General features: G+C 54.4%; 1 pseudogene; it reads right to left on the bottom strand.

Moving 5' to 3' along the window:
• The window catches only part of LOC100905486 (uncharacterized), a 225782-nt pseudogene that overhangs the window by 4691 nt on the left and 207785 nt on the right, over positions 1-13306 (bottom strand).

The raw sequence follows: 13306 nt of genomic DNA, 5'->3' as shown, positions 1-13306 counted from the left end.
TGGTTCGTTCTGTTCCACATTCGCCGTCTCGCTCTCCGCTTATTGAGAATTCTATGGCCGCCGATCGTGCGTGAACCATCACAGCCGGGGCTCAATGAGGTGTTCATTGCGGGCAGTTCCGGAATCTACGGTCGAACAGAAAGCGCCCAGAGGTACGGCGCAACGTACTTCAACCCTAGTCCATATGGATACATGGGTTCCGCGGAGAGGAGTCGTACCAATCTATTTAATGGCAGGGATTTTTTCGGAAGTTGATTCACATGGGGTGTCGACAATATGGTACATATGTCGAAGGCTACTCGGATCCCGCCAAACAGAGCGTGATTCTTATCTGCGGTACCGTATGTGCGGATCCTTATCCCATGATCTCTGTGAAAACTAGAAAAGAATCAGACCGATCGGAATCCGAGTAGGGAAAGAGATATTCGTCGTGTTGAACGAAGAGGAACAACGGCCTGGGAAGTCGTCAGGAGATCCAGATAGAAGTTCTTCTGCCACGGAAAATCTTCGCCAACATGCACCCTGGGCTAGGCGACGCCTCTCACATCGCTCGTCTTCTCAGCGACTCTTATACCGCAGACTTTTCGGGTGGAGAGCGACATACATAGATACTAGAGACCCGGAAAACACTCTGAGACTACGATGGGCGTTGAGGCAGCGAGAACACCGACCGAACTCGATCGAGCGTTGGACAGATAGTTTCAAAGCAGGGACCCGAATGTGGCGGCACTCTCGACTGCATGAGATGTCAAGTCGGAACAATGAGCTTTCTAAGGGAGGCAGATCTAGGACAAGGGTCCACGTAATCAGGTCCAGCGCGTCATCATGCTGCCCCCGAGCCACCCGGAGGCTCGTCGCAGCTGTGGATGTTTACCTGAGGGAGATGTCCATCAGAACCGGGTGTACACGTTAGATGCAGAGACGATTCTTGAGTTTGATTCGAGATCGAGCAGTTCTGGAGAGGTCCGGGAGGTCCTGCCGGAACAACGTGGAAGACGCACGGACTTTTCATCTCGCCTGTGACAGAAAAAGGTTTTTTGAGTAGGGCTTGGTTTCCGAGTCTATCGCTTTCTCTGACAGCAGCTCCGTCGGCCGGCCGGCCGGCCGTCCGTTCCTGCTTATAAACGTGCTGAGCCAGCGAGCAGCCCGGCTGCCCTGATATACTCGCTTCCTTTATGCTAAGCCGTGAGTGTCGACGAGCCGAATATGAATGACCGACCAGCAGAGCTTCTGCACCACCACTAACGGCACCAACAGCCAACATTCCTCTCGAAAGCGAGTGATGCCTCTTTACAGCACTGGACTTAAGTGGAATCAAATCGTACCGCACAGCAGAGCCGCTGCTGCAGCTGCCGCAGCTTTTGTAGCCCTCGAGCAGCCGTAAAATCCGCCCGACTATGCATTGTCAGATTGTTGGATATGCGACGGTGCAGCTTGCGCCGCCGAGCAATCTCGCTACGGATATCCAAGATCGGCACAGTGCCCATCATCTACGTCACCGAGGAACGACAGCTTGGAGGGAGATGCGACGGCTCCCCTACCGCATAATATTTTCGAACGGAATGAATTCTGAGGGAAGCTCCGTTAATTCGCCGTCGGGGCCCGGGAGCCAACAAGCTGTCCTAACACAGTTTTTCCGTAAAGCGGGCTCATGCTCGCCGCTGGTTACAGCGGGATGGGGGCGATGCGGGTCGCCCGAGACACGGAAAAAACGCCATAGCTCCGCATCGATCACCACCTGCAGCGGTTTCGCCAGGACGGGCTCGGAGAAGCTGCGAGCCTGGGGAATTATCTATGGATCCCCCAGCGAGAGACGGAATGATCAAGCAATTATCACGCTGCATCTAATTATCGTGTATGAGCATTCGAGTACGGGGGATTCTACGAGGAATTGTATTCCTTTTCGATGCTGCTCCCGCAGAAGGTTTGGCGCTGCTAGGATCCCAGCCAGAAGCGCTGACGGCACTGGTCTGCGACGATCGTTTTTTCCTCGCCGTAACTAATCGATCTAGCCGCTCACTCCGCTTCTAGAATTGAGTGCACCACAAACGTTGTATCCACACCTACACGTTGGCGTGGCGGAGTGAGCGAAGAGTTTCAATGTCAGTTGCGTTATCGGTCGCGGTAAGCGGAAGCCTAGAACTCACCGATGCGGTTTCTTGCTAAACAAGTCAGCGTCCCATAGTCCGGATGGGCATGGGCGGTGTAGGTGGCTATCGATAACGTGGATCTGCTTTTGAAATTCTCGATCTTCTTGCTCTGCTGGGAATTCCCGTTGTAGTTGAAGAACCATTCAAACGTGATATTTGAAGGATCCGCCTCTACCTGGCAGTGCACATCAACCGGCTGATGGCGAGAAGCTGCGTACACGAGATGCTGATGCTCGGAACAGACCGGAGCATCTGTCGAGGAAAGGTTTTTCACCGTTTAGATTTCGCTCCACTATTTCCGTGTGTCACCGTCCAGCCGGACAGCAGCGCCTGACGACGGACTGCGACGCATTATAATTATTGTCCGGGGGCTTTGGAATGAAGAGACTCGATTTGAACTTTATTCCGGAGATTATTGTCGATTCATTGGTCGGTCGACTGACTTACGCTGAACTCGTAGGAAGAGAGGTTCGGCCTGCGAACGGCCCTCCGAATTTTCCGCTTGGCAAGAATAGTATCCCGAATGTTGAGTTTGAACCTGCAATGGTTTCGCGGTCAGGCCAGATTGTGTCGTGACTGATTCCTTCGGTTTTCGGGATCAGATTCAAGAGCTCATCCCCCAAGATCGTGCGAACGGAGTACGAATTATTGAAAACTGTCCGCACCTGTTGGATTATCAGGAAGTTCTTCGATATGATGACGTTCTGGCCCGCCGCAAGCTCTTTGCCGTCGAAGGTCCAGTGAACGTCGTCCGCTACCGGGTATGCGTCCACTGAACAGTCCAGATACACATCACTGTTCTCAACGATGTTTTCCGCCTTGAGTTTGCTGCCCAGATCCAGAGTGATCCGAGGTGCATCTGAAATAGTTCCAGCATTTTTCATGATTAGGGTCCGGGGAAGGCCTTCAATTATTGACTACGCACAGTTCCCATACGATCTGAGTCATTAGTTCAAGGCGACTAAATGAGAGGGAAGCTTCCTTTGGGTACAGGAAGAAAATGAGTCGGATCCGCTCATTAATCAGCGGGTTCGCGAATCGCTTCGTCTATTCATTTAACGCGGCGTCGGCCGACCGTGGGTCGTGAATCCCTTATTGCATACTTTGATCAAACGACAAAGCTCGCTGGGATGGCCGACGGACGGGCGGGCGAGTTGGCCGGCCTTTGCGCTATGCCTTCCAGAATCAGCTCATAAAGCCGTCGGAAAATCGGAGTTGAACGATTCTTCATGCAAATTCGGTATGGTACTTCGGTCTCTCACAATGGAGAACCGGGCCGGGCTGAAGCCACGAATTGTAGCTCGGGCGAATGGTGGTGAGCCCATATTCATCGACTAAGGGCGAGGAACATCTATTTCACGGAGCAGGCTCCGCTTGCTTCCTTTCAAAAGTCACATGGGCCAATAGTGAATCTAAAATCGATGGACTCCTCGGGCTCTTCCCTCGACCGTTGTTTGCTGGGAGCTATGCGGGACAATTGAGCCTACCAATAGCTTCCTTCTTGCTGAATTTCCATCCGAGAACGACTGCTCTGTTCCCAGTCGTTCCATCGCCCGGGCTCAGCTCAATCAGATCAGGCAAGACATGCTGAGGTGGCGTCTGAATTCCAGAGTCGGCCCGGCTTGGTGGACGCCGCCGTCCGGGCCCGAGACTCCAAGCGACCGGCTCCGGAGAACGTTCCCCGGGAAATCGCGTGATCCGCCGCCGTACTCCATCGTTCTGGTTCGGATACCTAAGCTATGCCTCGCTTACTCACATTGTACACTAATTTGCCATGTGTCTTCTTCCGCCGAGTCCGAATCCATACTCGGATTAGTTGCACGGCAAGCCAAATTAGACGTATGATCATTGGCGGTCGGCGTGAAGGTCACCACCGAGGTGGAGACGTTGCCATCGCTCGACGTGTACTCGAAAGTTTGGTTGAGATGAGAGAGGCCCATCCACCAGGTTACGACTGCCTGCGGGCGCGATCCGTAAACCTGACGAGAGAGGAATGCTCACGTTAGGCCGACCAAGCGTGCGCTCTCGGCTTCGGGGATATTCGCTATCGTTCTGTCCGAATCTCGGGTGGGTCCTCACCTCACAGACGACCTCAACCGGTAATCCCGACGAGATCGGGGCCTGGAGCTGACGTATCTTCACCCCGACCGGCTTGAGGTTTAGGTCCAACGTGACGGAGGTGTGTTGCGCCGATGATATGTTGTTAAAAGCGGAACAGGTCAGTGTCGAGCCGAGATCTTGCCTCTCGAGTCTATGAATAAGTAATGTTGCGGTTGTGAGCTGAGCTTCCTGAGAATGTCGAATCTCGAACAGCGCCGACGCGCGCATTCCAGTCCACTCGAGCGTCGGTTTGGGGCGACCTGCAATTCGACGAATTTCATTAGATCCGCTTCGTCTGCAACCGTGTAATTGATCCCGAATTTGCGCGCACGCCTTCCTCGCGTTCTTTCTCTGTTTTCGTTTTCGCACATTCCGCGTCTGAGCGCATCGTTTATCGTTTAAGAGCATCGAAAAATCGCTCGAAAACGGAAGAAGCATGATGTAAGGAGAACAACGGGTGTGCGGGACGAACGAGGAGCAGAACGAACCGACCCACATGAGATGGGACCAGGCCTGCGGTGGGGTAAGAGCAAAGCTGTGAGCATAAAACCTCCGGAAATTGGAAGAGTCTCTTCGGCAAGCGAGCTGGACGAGCGACGCGAGAGAGAGAGAGTGAATGAAAAGCCCGAGACGTGCCTTATCTATCAACTGCGCGAAACAGCGGACCAGTCATGTAGCTACAGGCTCGGTTCACGAACAAGTTGGGGCAGCTTCAGACGGCAGGCAACGCGCTTCTGCCGCTTCTCTCGTACGAGACCCATCTCCTCTCGGAGGAATGGTTCCTCTGTGACAGGAAGGGGTAGGCGAGGACGAATCTTCCGCTTGAGACGGGGAGAGTGGACGGCAAGCCGCGATGATGGCGGGGTCGGGAAGCTTTTCTCTCAATCGTTGTTCCAACTTTCCTCGCGTCGGAAGAATTATTCGTCTAGATTGATAATTATGAGCGAGCGTCCTTGTCCAAGCAGCGAGAGGAAATATTTCTCGAAGAACTAGCGAACCCGATTTCTTCCAGGAGCGAAACTGATCATGTTCGAGCCGGGGAACCGATTTTTCAAACACGATTTCCGATTTGCCTCGCCCCCTGCCCGCGATATCCGATTCTCTTTCGGTGCCTTCGGCCTCGCCGTCGACTTCTCGATTCTACAGCGACAAGGGCTCTCGGGACGAGAGCAGAAGAACTAGAGCACACGATTTCTTGCACATGTAGCCCCGTCAACACTGGCGCTTAGACGCGACGGGGGCGGGGGAGGAAACAAGCTTATGTTCTTAGTTATTTCGGCCGGATTCGATGCTTCGTAGATCTTCGCTCGGCTGGATGGATTTGTACCATGTACAGCTGCCGATAAAATTGATGGCGTATGTGTTTCCAGTCGACAGCCGAAAGACGGGCGGACGGACGAGCGAACCGAGGAATGACGGACCGACGGACCGAGTGAGCAAGCGTTTAGCCGAAGCAAAGCCAAACGTTTTCCCTTCTATTGTGTAAGCGAATTATTTAAGAAGAGCTCTTAGATCCCGGAGTCGATCCAGCTGTTGTTGTTGTTGTTTCTGCTTCCTTTTTTCCGTACTAATCCGTATTCCGGTCATTCATCGCTGCTGGCTGCACAAACAAACGCGCCGAACCAATACACAGTAGTGCGGCGAGCGTACTCGTTCCTGATGCCGTGTCGCTCGATTCGAAGTAAGACGGGAGGCAGGAAGAGAGGTCAGGAAAAATGAACTTGCCGGGTCAAGGCTCTATTCCCTCCCCGGGCATGTGCATGCACATACAAAGCAAAACACAGCCCGCCGACCAGAACGAGGTCGGCGGGCCGGAGAGCACGAGTCGATTTCGGGAGTTAGCTCTCCTCGGTCGCTTCGGCTTTCGTGGAAGTGTGTTCGTTGCCGTCGAAGTCGATGTTCACTTGTTCTAGCTCGAGGCTCTTTCGCATATCCACCCCTTTCTCCCGGCCAGCTCCTCTCTCCATTTATTCGGTCTTTCTGTTTCGGGAAGGCTGGGAGCCATTTGTATTCAACGTAGGCGGACCGAACAAAAGAGCTTCACTCTATGTAAATGAGGTGAAGCGAGCGTGCGAGCGAGCGACCAACAAAACCACAGGTTTTCCGCACTTTCGTTTTGTCTTTGTTGGCGCTTGTGATGGTTAGTAGCTACGCGATGCCAAGACTTACGGACCACGTCAATGTCAGCTACTAGAATTTGCGTACAGAAAGGTGCCGCACCAGGTCGAGCGCGAAGCCTTCATGAGAGCTCTCGCGAAGCATCACGGAAACCTAGCTGGGACAAGATCTAAGTTCTGCAGTGCTCTTAGTTCAGTTTAGACGAGCGAGCGATCCTTAATTCATAGCCCCGTGTGGGTGCTAACGCGATGGAACAAGGATTTTCTAGAGAGCCCTAAAAACTGAAACAGACCCAAGATTCAACGGCAAAGGAGGCCCGCCTACCTACCGGAACGTCCACGAGCATGGATGCTCCGCTTTCAGATCCCCGAAGAAATTTCGTAAACTTACCTCCGTAGACCAAGCAGACGAGAGATAACGGGGTTCCTTCGTTGTACGGTCCAATGGTGCCCATCAACACGGTGTCGTAGCCGTCACGGATCTGAGGTGGTTCGGGTGGAGCTGGAAGCAAATACGAATATGTATATGTAGTAAGTAAACGCAGGTCTGTCTGTCTGTCTGTCTGTCTGTGTGTCTGTCTGTCGCTTGCCGATTCTTTAATGAACAGTACGTCGCAAGTACCAGAGCTGGGAGTGATAGCTTTTGATCGGGATGACGATTCGCGCGCCCAACGGCCGTCACCCCCGACGTCCCCCCCCTTCCCCCTCGTCTGTCGGAGCTCCGTGAGAGCGAGCGCTCGACTCAGTGAGAACCCACGAACCAGCTCTCGGCGTGAACGTCTCGCGTGTCGCCGCGGTCGGAGGCCTTCGGAGGGATGTTCGTCACCGAGGTTGTGTGGTCGGCAAACCTGCCGTCCGGTCGGTCACGGGACTCCTGTCCTACAAAGGACCTATCAACAATGCGCGCTAGGAAGACAATGTAGTATGCGTACGGCTGCCAAAGCGACATCGAGGCCACCGCAGCCACGTCCACTGTCAGTGGCAGCAGGGGATGCCTATTGTGTTAATCATTGGTTGGCCATCTCTGCATTACCACAGTACGGCATTACGTTGCTTGCTTGCTCGCTCGCTCGCCCGCCCGCTGACTGGCTGCTATCTCTGCTCTGGTCCGCCACAGCCGGGCGGGGGTGAGTGCTGGGCGCGCTGCCTTCACCGCTGCTGCTGCTTAATGCGTCTTCGCAAACCTAAACGCGCGGAAAGAGAGCCTGCCAACACTGGCTCGAACACCCGCCCGGCGGCGGCACCACGACGGTTGCGTCCACGACCGCTAGCGGTTCTCTTGTTGTTAGTCCATTTGCGAGCATTTATTGTTCTTTCGAACAAATGTGACACATGAGTCAGCTGTCTAACGGTCGCAGTCCGCATGTACATGTGTACGTTCAGGATACGCGAGAGAGGCTCGTGCTCCCCGCTCAATTCGACGGAGAGAGAGAGGACTCTTGAGGAGACAGCTGGGAAGATGGATGATTGGACGGAAACGTACTCTAGGCTTCGAACCAGAGCGCGGAAAATTGAGGAACGGTCGGGTTTTTCCGAGCCGGGAACGGTTTCTGGACATCGAGCGCTCGCTGTTTCCGACGTATCATCTCCGGTCGAGGTCGTTCTGAATTATCGAGCAACTGACTTCCACCCAGAGCTCTGCGAGATTCCCGCAGAAGTCGAGACGGTCCAGTCGGGGAGCACTCGATCGTGGCAAGGATCTGGATGATAATACTGCGGGAGACCGCCACGGCCTCATGCGGAGCGTTTCGCTGACGACGCAATCCCGGTAGGCCGGCGTTTCCCGTTCGGAGGCCGCTCGGACACGAGGGAAGCCACCGAGTCCCGAAATTCCTATCGGAGCGGTCTTCAGTTTCCGAACTCATCCCGGTCGTGAACCCTCTGAGCATGGAGGAACCTTTCGAGAAATTCGAATACTGCCGCGGGCCCCTTCTCGGATGGCCTCTCGCCTTTCAGCGAGACCGGAGTTGTCGTCGATGTAGGTCGCACTGCATAAGGAGATTGGGAGGGAACTAGTGAAAAAAAGATCGCACTCCCGCCTGATCCTCGTCTGGTACGGAACTATTCGCTCATCGGTGGCTTCGTTGCGGGAGTTGCTAGAGCAAATCCGGAATTCCGACGGCGAGCGACCTCCGGACGGGCGGTCGCACCGGCTGCGCGAGCGAGTGAGTGAGCAATCTATCTATTCGCGCGCCACGGTATCTCCGTCTGGGGATCCCTCCGCCTCCTGCAAGCGACCACACGAGTCGCTAGAGCGGACCTGGAATTCCAGCATCGCTATGTAGTAGTCTCCTGGCTATTTCGCTTGCCTTCCTGCTTGGCAAGCTTGCCGCGTTCTGACGTATCTGTCTTTAGCGGCACGCAGCAGTGCTGAGTGAGTGGAATGCTCCGACGCGAGCTCAACAAACAAGCGTTGGTCGGCGGGCCTGTTCCGTACGGTCCCGTCTATTCTATGCTCACTGCAGAAGTCGCCGAGGACCATCCCCTACAACAGCCGAGGTAGGCGAACGGTCCGACCGAGCTGCGTGGACCGTCTGCTCCATCGGTCGCTTGGTCGGTCGGTCCCCGACTTCCTCGTCTAGCTCGAGACGGGTGAGCACTCAACGGCGAAGTCTTCTAATGAGGACGCTTTGATTATCATTCATATGAGTGGTGGCAGAAGCGGTCGACGACGGTCACGGCTAACCGTGTCAGAAGCATAGAATTCACTTGGCTCCCTCGCTCGCTTGCTCGCAGCCCCTGTGGTCCGTGGCGGTGGAGTCTGTCAACGAAGTACGTGGCGACCGCCGCAATGACGACGCTATCGCCAACACGGCGAGTGGCGTGTGAATAATTCTTTGAGGTGCCGGCTAGTACCCGACACTTTCTCGGCCAAGGATTTCTCCGGCTGCCTCGTGGAGGGCGTTGTTGGTCATTGTCGCCGGAGAAAGAAGAACGACTCGCGCGGCCATTACACCTTCTTCAGGGCTTTCCAACTTTACTCACGGAACGCCGCAATGGCAGCCGTTAAGATCGTCGTCCAATTGTTTTCACTCTTCCGGGTCCTCAAATAAGTTTCAGCCTCGTTTTCAGACCCTCGCGTTATTAACGATCGAGCGGCGGCGACGTCGAGAGCGGAAACAACGGCGACATCACCCCACTCGGCTGAGACGACGACGACGAAGATCCGGGAGAAAAACACGGGAGGAAACGATCGGAGCGGGAGTAACCAAGATCCGAGGAAAGGGTCTAAGATCTGAGTGCGTGAACGAGTGAGACGAGCGTCGCAAAGCCCTTTTCGGAGCTGTTGTTGGCGCGCTCCGATGCCTCAACGGCAGAGTGCAACTCGGCGCTGCAGGATCACGATAAAGTCATTAGGACAACGGAGCATTTTCGCTTCTCTCTTTTTTTCCGCGGCAGATAGAATAAGTTCAAGCTCGACGAGTTCGTTGATTGCAGTCGCCCGCCTATCCCACCCCGCCAGTCTGTTCCATCCCGACCGCCTAATAACGTGCTGTCTGGCGGAAAATTGTCGAATAATTTTCCATGGAGACTTACTACTCATTGTGTTTTAGGTACCGCGACGGACGGCCGGCCAGCCAGATGGAGCCAAATGGATGAGTCCGGACACGTTCGACGATGGGAGCCAAGGATACCGAACGGGCCGGCAATGGCAAGAACGAGGTTGGCGAGTTGGCTTAGCAGAATCGGAAGCGACAAACGGTGCATATCTCACCTCATTAAGCGGTTCCGTCGAAGGAAAGGTATTTCTTTCCGAGAAGCCATCGTCTCCGTGCTCGTCGACGTACAACATATGTATTAGGATAATTGGCAAGATGTACCAAGTTCCTTGGCCAGTCGTCTAGATCGTCGAGAGATTACGACCCCTCGGCCGCTTCTCGCTCCGAGGCAAGAGACGGCGGCCAACTGGCTAACTCGTTGCGATAATGCAAATCGAACGCAGTCAGCGAAACGGAACGTTCGACAAACCACCAATGCTCGCGATATCCGCCAACGTTTCCGCGGCTCGCGTCGTCGATGATGACTCTGTCTGAGAGTAAACGTACGAGTACGGCGACGATCGCCGGGCTGGCTCGACCTGGTGAATACCCGGACTTCCGTCAAACATCCACTTCCGATCGTCCGAGCCCGGCGAGCTCTCCGGGTTCGAGTGAGCTCCCATAGGTAAGCGTCCTATCGCTCGAAGCACCTCGTTCAGTGCCGCTCAGGAAGTCGAATAGTTCCTCCCAACGTGAGGGAATCGCACGACGCGTCATTTATTCCCGCTCTGGCCTCGAAATTTCTAGCGTGAAGGTCTGGCTCGATGCCCTGCCAAAGATTGCAGTATATCGAAACGAAAGCTACCGCGAATTTTTTCCTCTGAGTCGACGAGACTCACTTCCTCGCTGTCGAATTCGAGCGAATACTCAGCTAGTCTCGAACAATAGCCTCGCTTGAGCTGACGAGACAGGTACCGTCTTTTCCTCTGGAGGGTCAAGAGAAGCTAAAGTTTGACACCGCGTTTGAACGGTTCCTGAAATGATCGAAGGATTTGGCAGGACGTAGAGACTTCCACACGGTCTCTTTGGAAGACTAAGAGCTCATTAGCGAGAAGGGTTTGTTCCGACACATTGGAGGGTAGAGGGAGCTCATGAAGCGCTCTCGAACAGAGCATCATCGAGACTCTTGGAGCACGCTCCACGTAGTACGGGGAAGGGGTAGAATCCGCTCCAGTCCGAATAGCCTCTCGAAAACAGCCTTCGAGAAATTTTGATCTCCTTTGAAAAAGCATGAAGCACTGCCTCAATGTTCTCACTTTCGGTATTTCGAACTTATGCACCGAGCCCGTCATTCACGTATCGTCGTCCGGTGAAGGAATTGTGGAGCTCCCGCGCCCGTCCAGATCATGTGCGATTTCTCTCCTTTCCTGCCTCGACTGAAGGTCGACGGGAGGGTCAAAGATACCGTAGTTCAGGGTACCTCTCGATTTAGAGACATATGTACCCAGCTGTTCCGGGAAGCTGCGAAATCAATACTTAGGCTCCGCATTACTGATGACAGGTGAGGTGGGGGTCCGCAGATTCGCGCGGGGAGGATCTGCTCTCGAGAGCCGGGATCGCTCCCGACCGAATGAAGGGCTTATCGCGACGAATCAATAATCAGCAGCGAGTCGAGTGAACGTACGGAGTAGAGAAGCCTTGTGAGTTCCTCTCGATTTATTTGAGCGGATTTCTGCGCTGGCCAAACCGAACGCCTCCATTGTCATCGTTGGGAGGAATCGTTGACCAGGTCGCTGGCTCGACCTATTGCGACCCAAATACGCACAGTCAGCGATTGGGGAGCATCGGCGAATGACCGGACGAAATTTAATAAGAGAGAAATGAGAATCTGGATCGAGAGGATCTGCGCCTCGCGATGGGAGCGAACCTCGAGCTCCGCCCGCTCGAGACTCGAGCTCCGTCTGTCAGTGGTTGCATTAGTGGTCAGATGCTCGGTGATCCTGCCGTTGCTCAAAGTCTAAACACAAACAACAAGTTTTCTCATAAGAGCTACGTGGCTTACGATAGTCTACGTGTAATCGTTGCTGGCCGGTCGAGGAACTACGGAGTAAACGAGCGAGTGGCCAGACGGACGGACAGACCAACGGACGGACGCATGGACGAACGTACTACGTAGCCAGTCCCGCCGCTGCCTTGGCCACCGCTCCAGTGTCTACAGCCGCTGGGAACACGAACGGCACGAGCCTCATTAAGAGACTCGAACGTTCGTTGAGCGAATGCTGCACGTCTGTTGCTGATGGTTCGAGCAACGACGAGTCCTCACTAACTGCAGATCCAGAGAGCGGCCCAGCACGAAGTAAAGGAAAGCACCATCGGAGGAAAATGGCAGAAAGTCAACTAGTCAGTCGCCCACTCCTTCCTTCCGTCCGTCCTTCCGTCCCTCCGTCTGTCCGTCCGTCCAAACGTCCGGAGGAAGAAACTCACGGAAAGCAATCGAATGTGCAACGGATGCCGTCGAAAAGCCGAGTGAGTTTTGAGAATTCGATGGCGGCGAGGATGACATGCGCCGTCCGCGGCGGCAGCAGCAGCAGCGACATCGACGGCTGGTTTTGGTCAATATCGCTTGACACGGCCGTCATTTTCGAAAATCATTCCTGCCAGTCAGCAAGCATCGAACGCTCCGCACGGGCACTGAATCGGGCGACCGAGTGGACGTACGATGGACTGAGGAAAGAATGAGCACTTCCGGGAGAATGGGACCTTTCGAAAGTCCGACGAGAGCTCCTACGATTTCAATGCCCGTAACGCAGGCGAGTTTTCAGTTTCGCTTTTTTTTGAGCCCCCGCCGTACTTCTTCCCCCGGCTCAATCAGACAAACTGATACCCGACGTAGGCAGACGATTCATACGAACAGCGAGTCTTCCCCGGCAGTCCGACACGGCGAACAGCAATGACCTTGGGCAGATGCACGGTATTTCATGGCCGTCTAACAAGCGGACCATACTTACGGGGAAGCACGTCGACCGAACAAGGAATTCATTCATGGATCCTCTACAGTGATTCCGAAGGGAGGATGAGTAAATAATGGAATCCCTTCTCTCGTCCGAGCAACCGATCGAGGTATGAATCTCGAATATACCGGAGTTTATGTTTATGACAGCAATATTCGCAGCTCGGTATCCGCCGTGTTGCGGCTCGGTATCGGTTCCGAGCACGGGAACCTATTCCATTGTGACGCTTCTTCGGCTTCCGGTTTCAAAGTTCCCTCTAATCCTGGAGCCTCCGCTCCCCTTGTTGTTGTTGTTGTTGTAGATATGTCGACGGCGGGCCAGAGTGTGCCTACGCGGCGCTGTTCCGGCCTTCCATCTCGATTGTTTTCCCCTCAATATATACATAGGTACAAGAAGCATATGGCACGTACTGCACGTCGAGGAATGGTGACGTGGTGACGTGGTGCCGC

Source organism: Galendromus occidentalis, unplaced genomic scaffold (assembly GCF_000255335.2).
Source record: "Galendromus occidentalis unplaced genomic scaffold, Mocc_1.1 scf7180000077464, whole genome shotgun sequence".
Taxonomy (NCBI): domain Eukaryota; kingdom Metazoa; phylum Arthropoda; class Arachnida; order Mesostigmata; family Phytoseiidae; genus Galendromus; species Galendromus occidentalis.
Note: the sequence above shows the minus strand (reverse complement) of the source record. Positions and strands in the feature narration are given on the sequence as shown.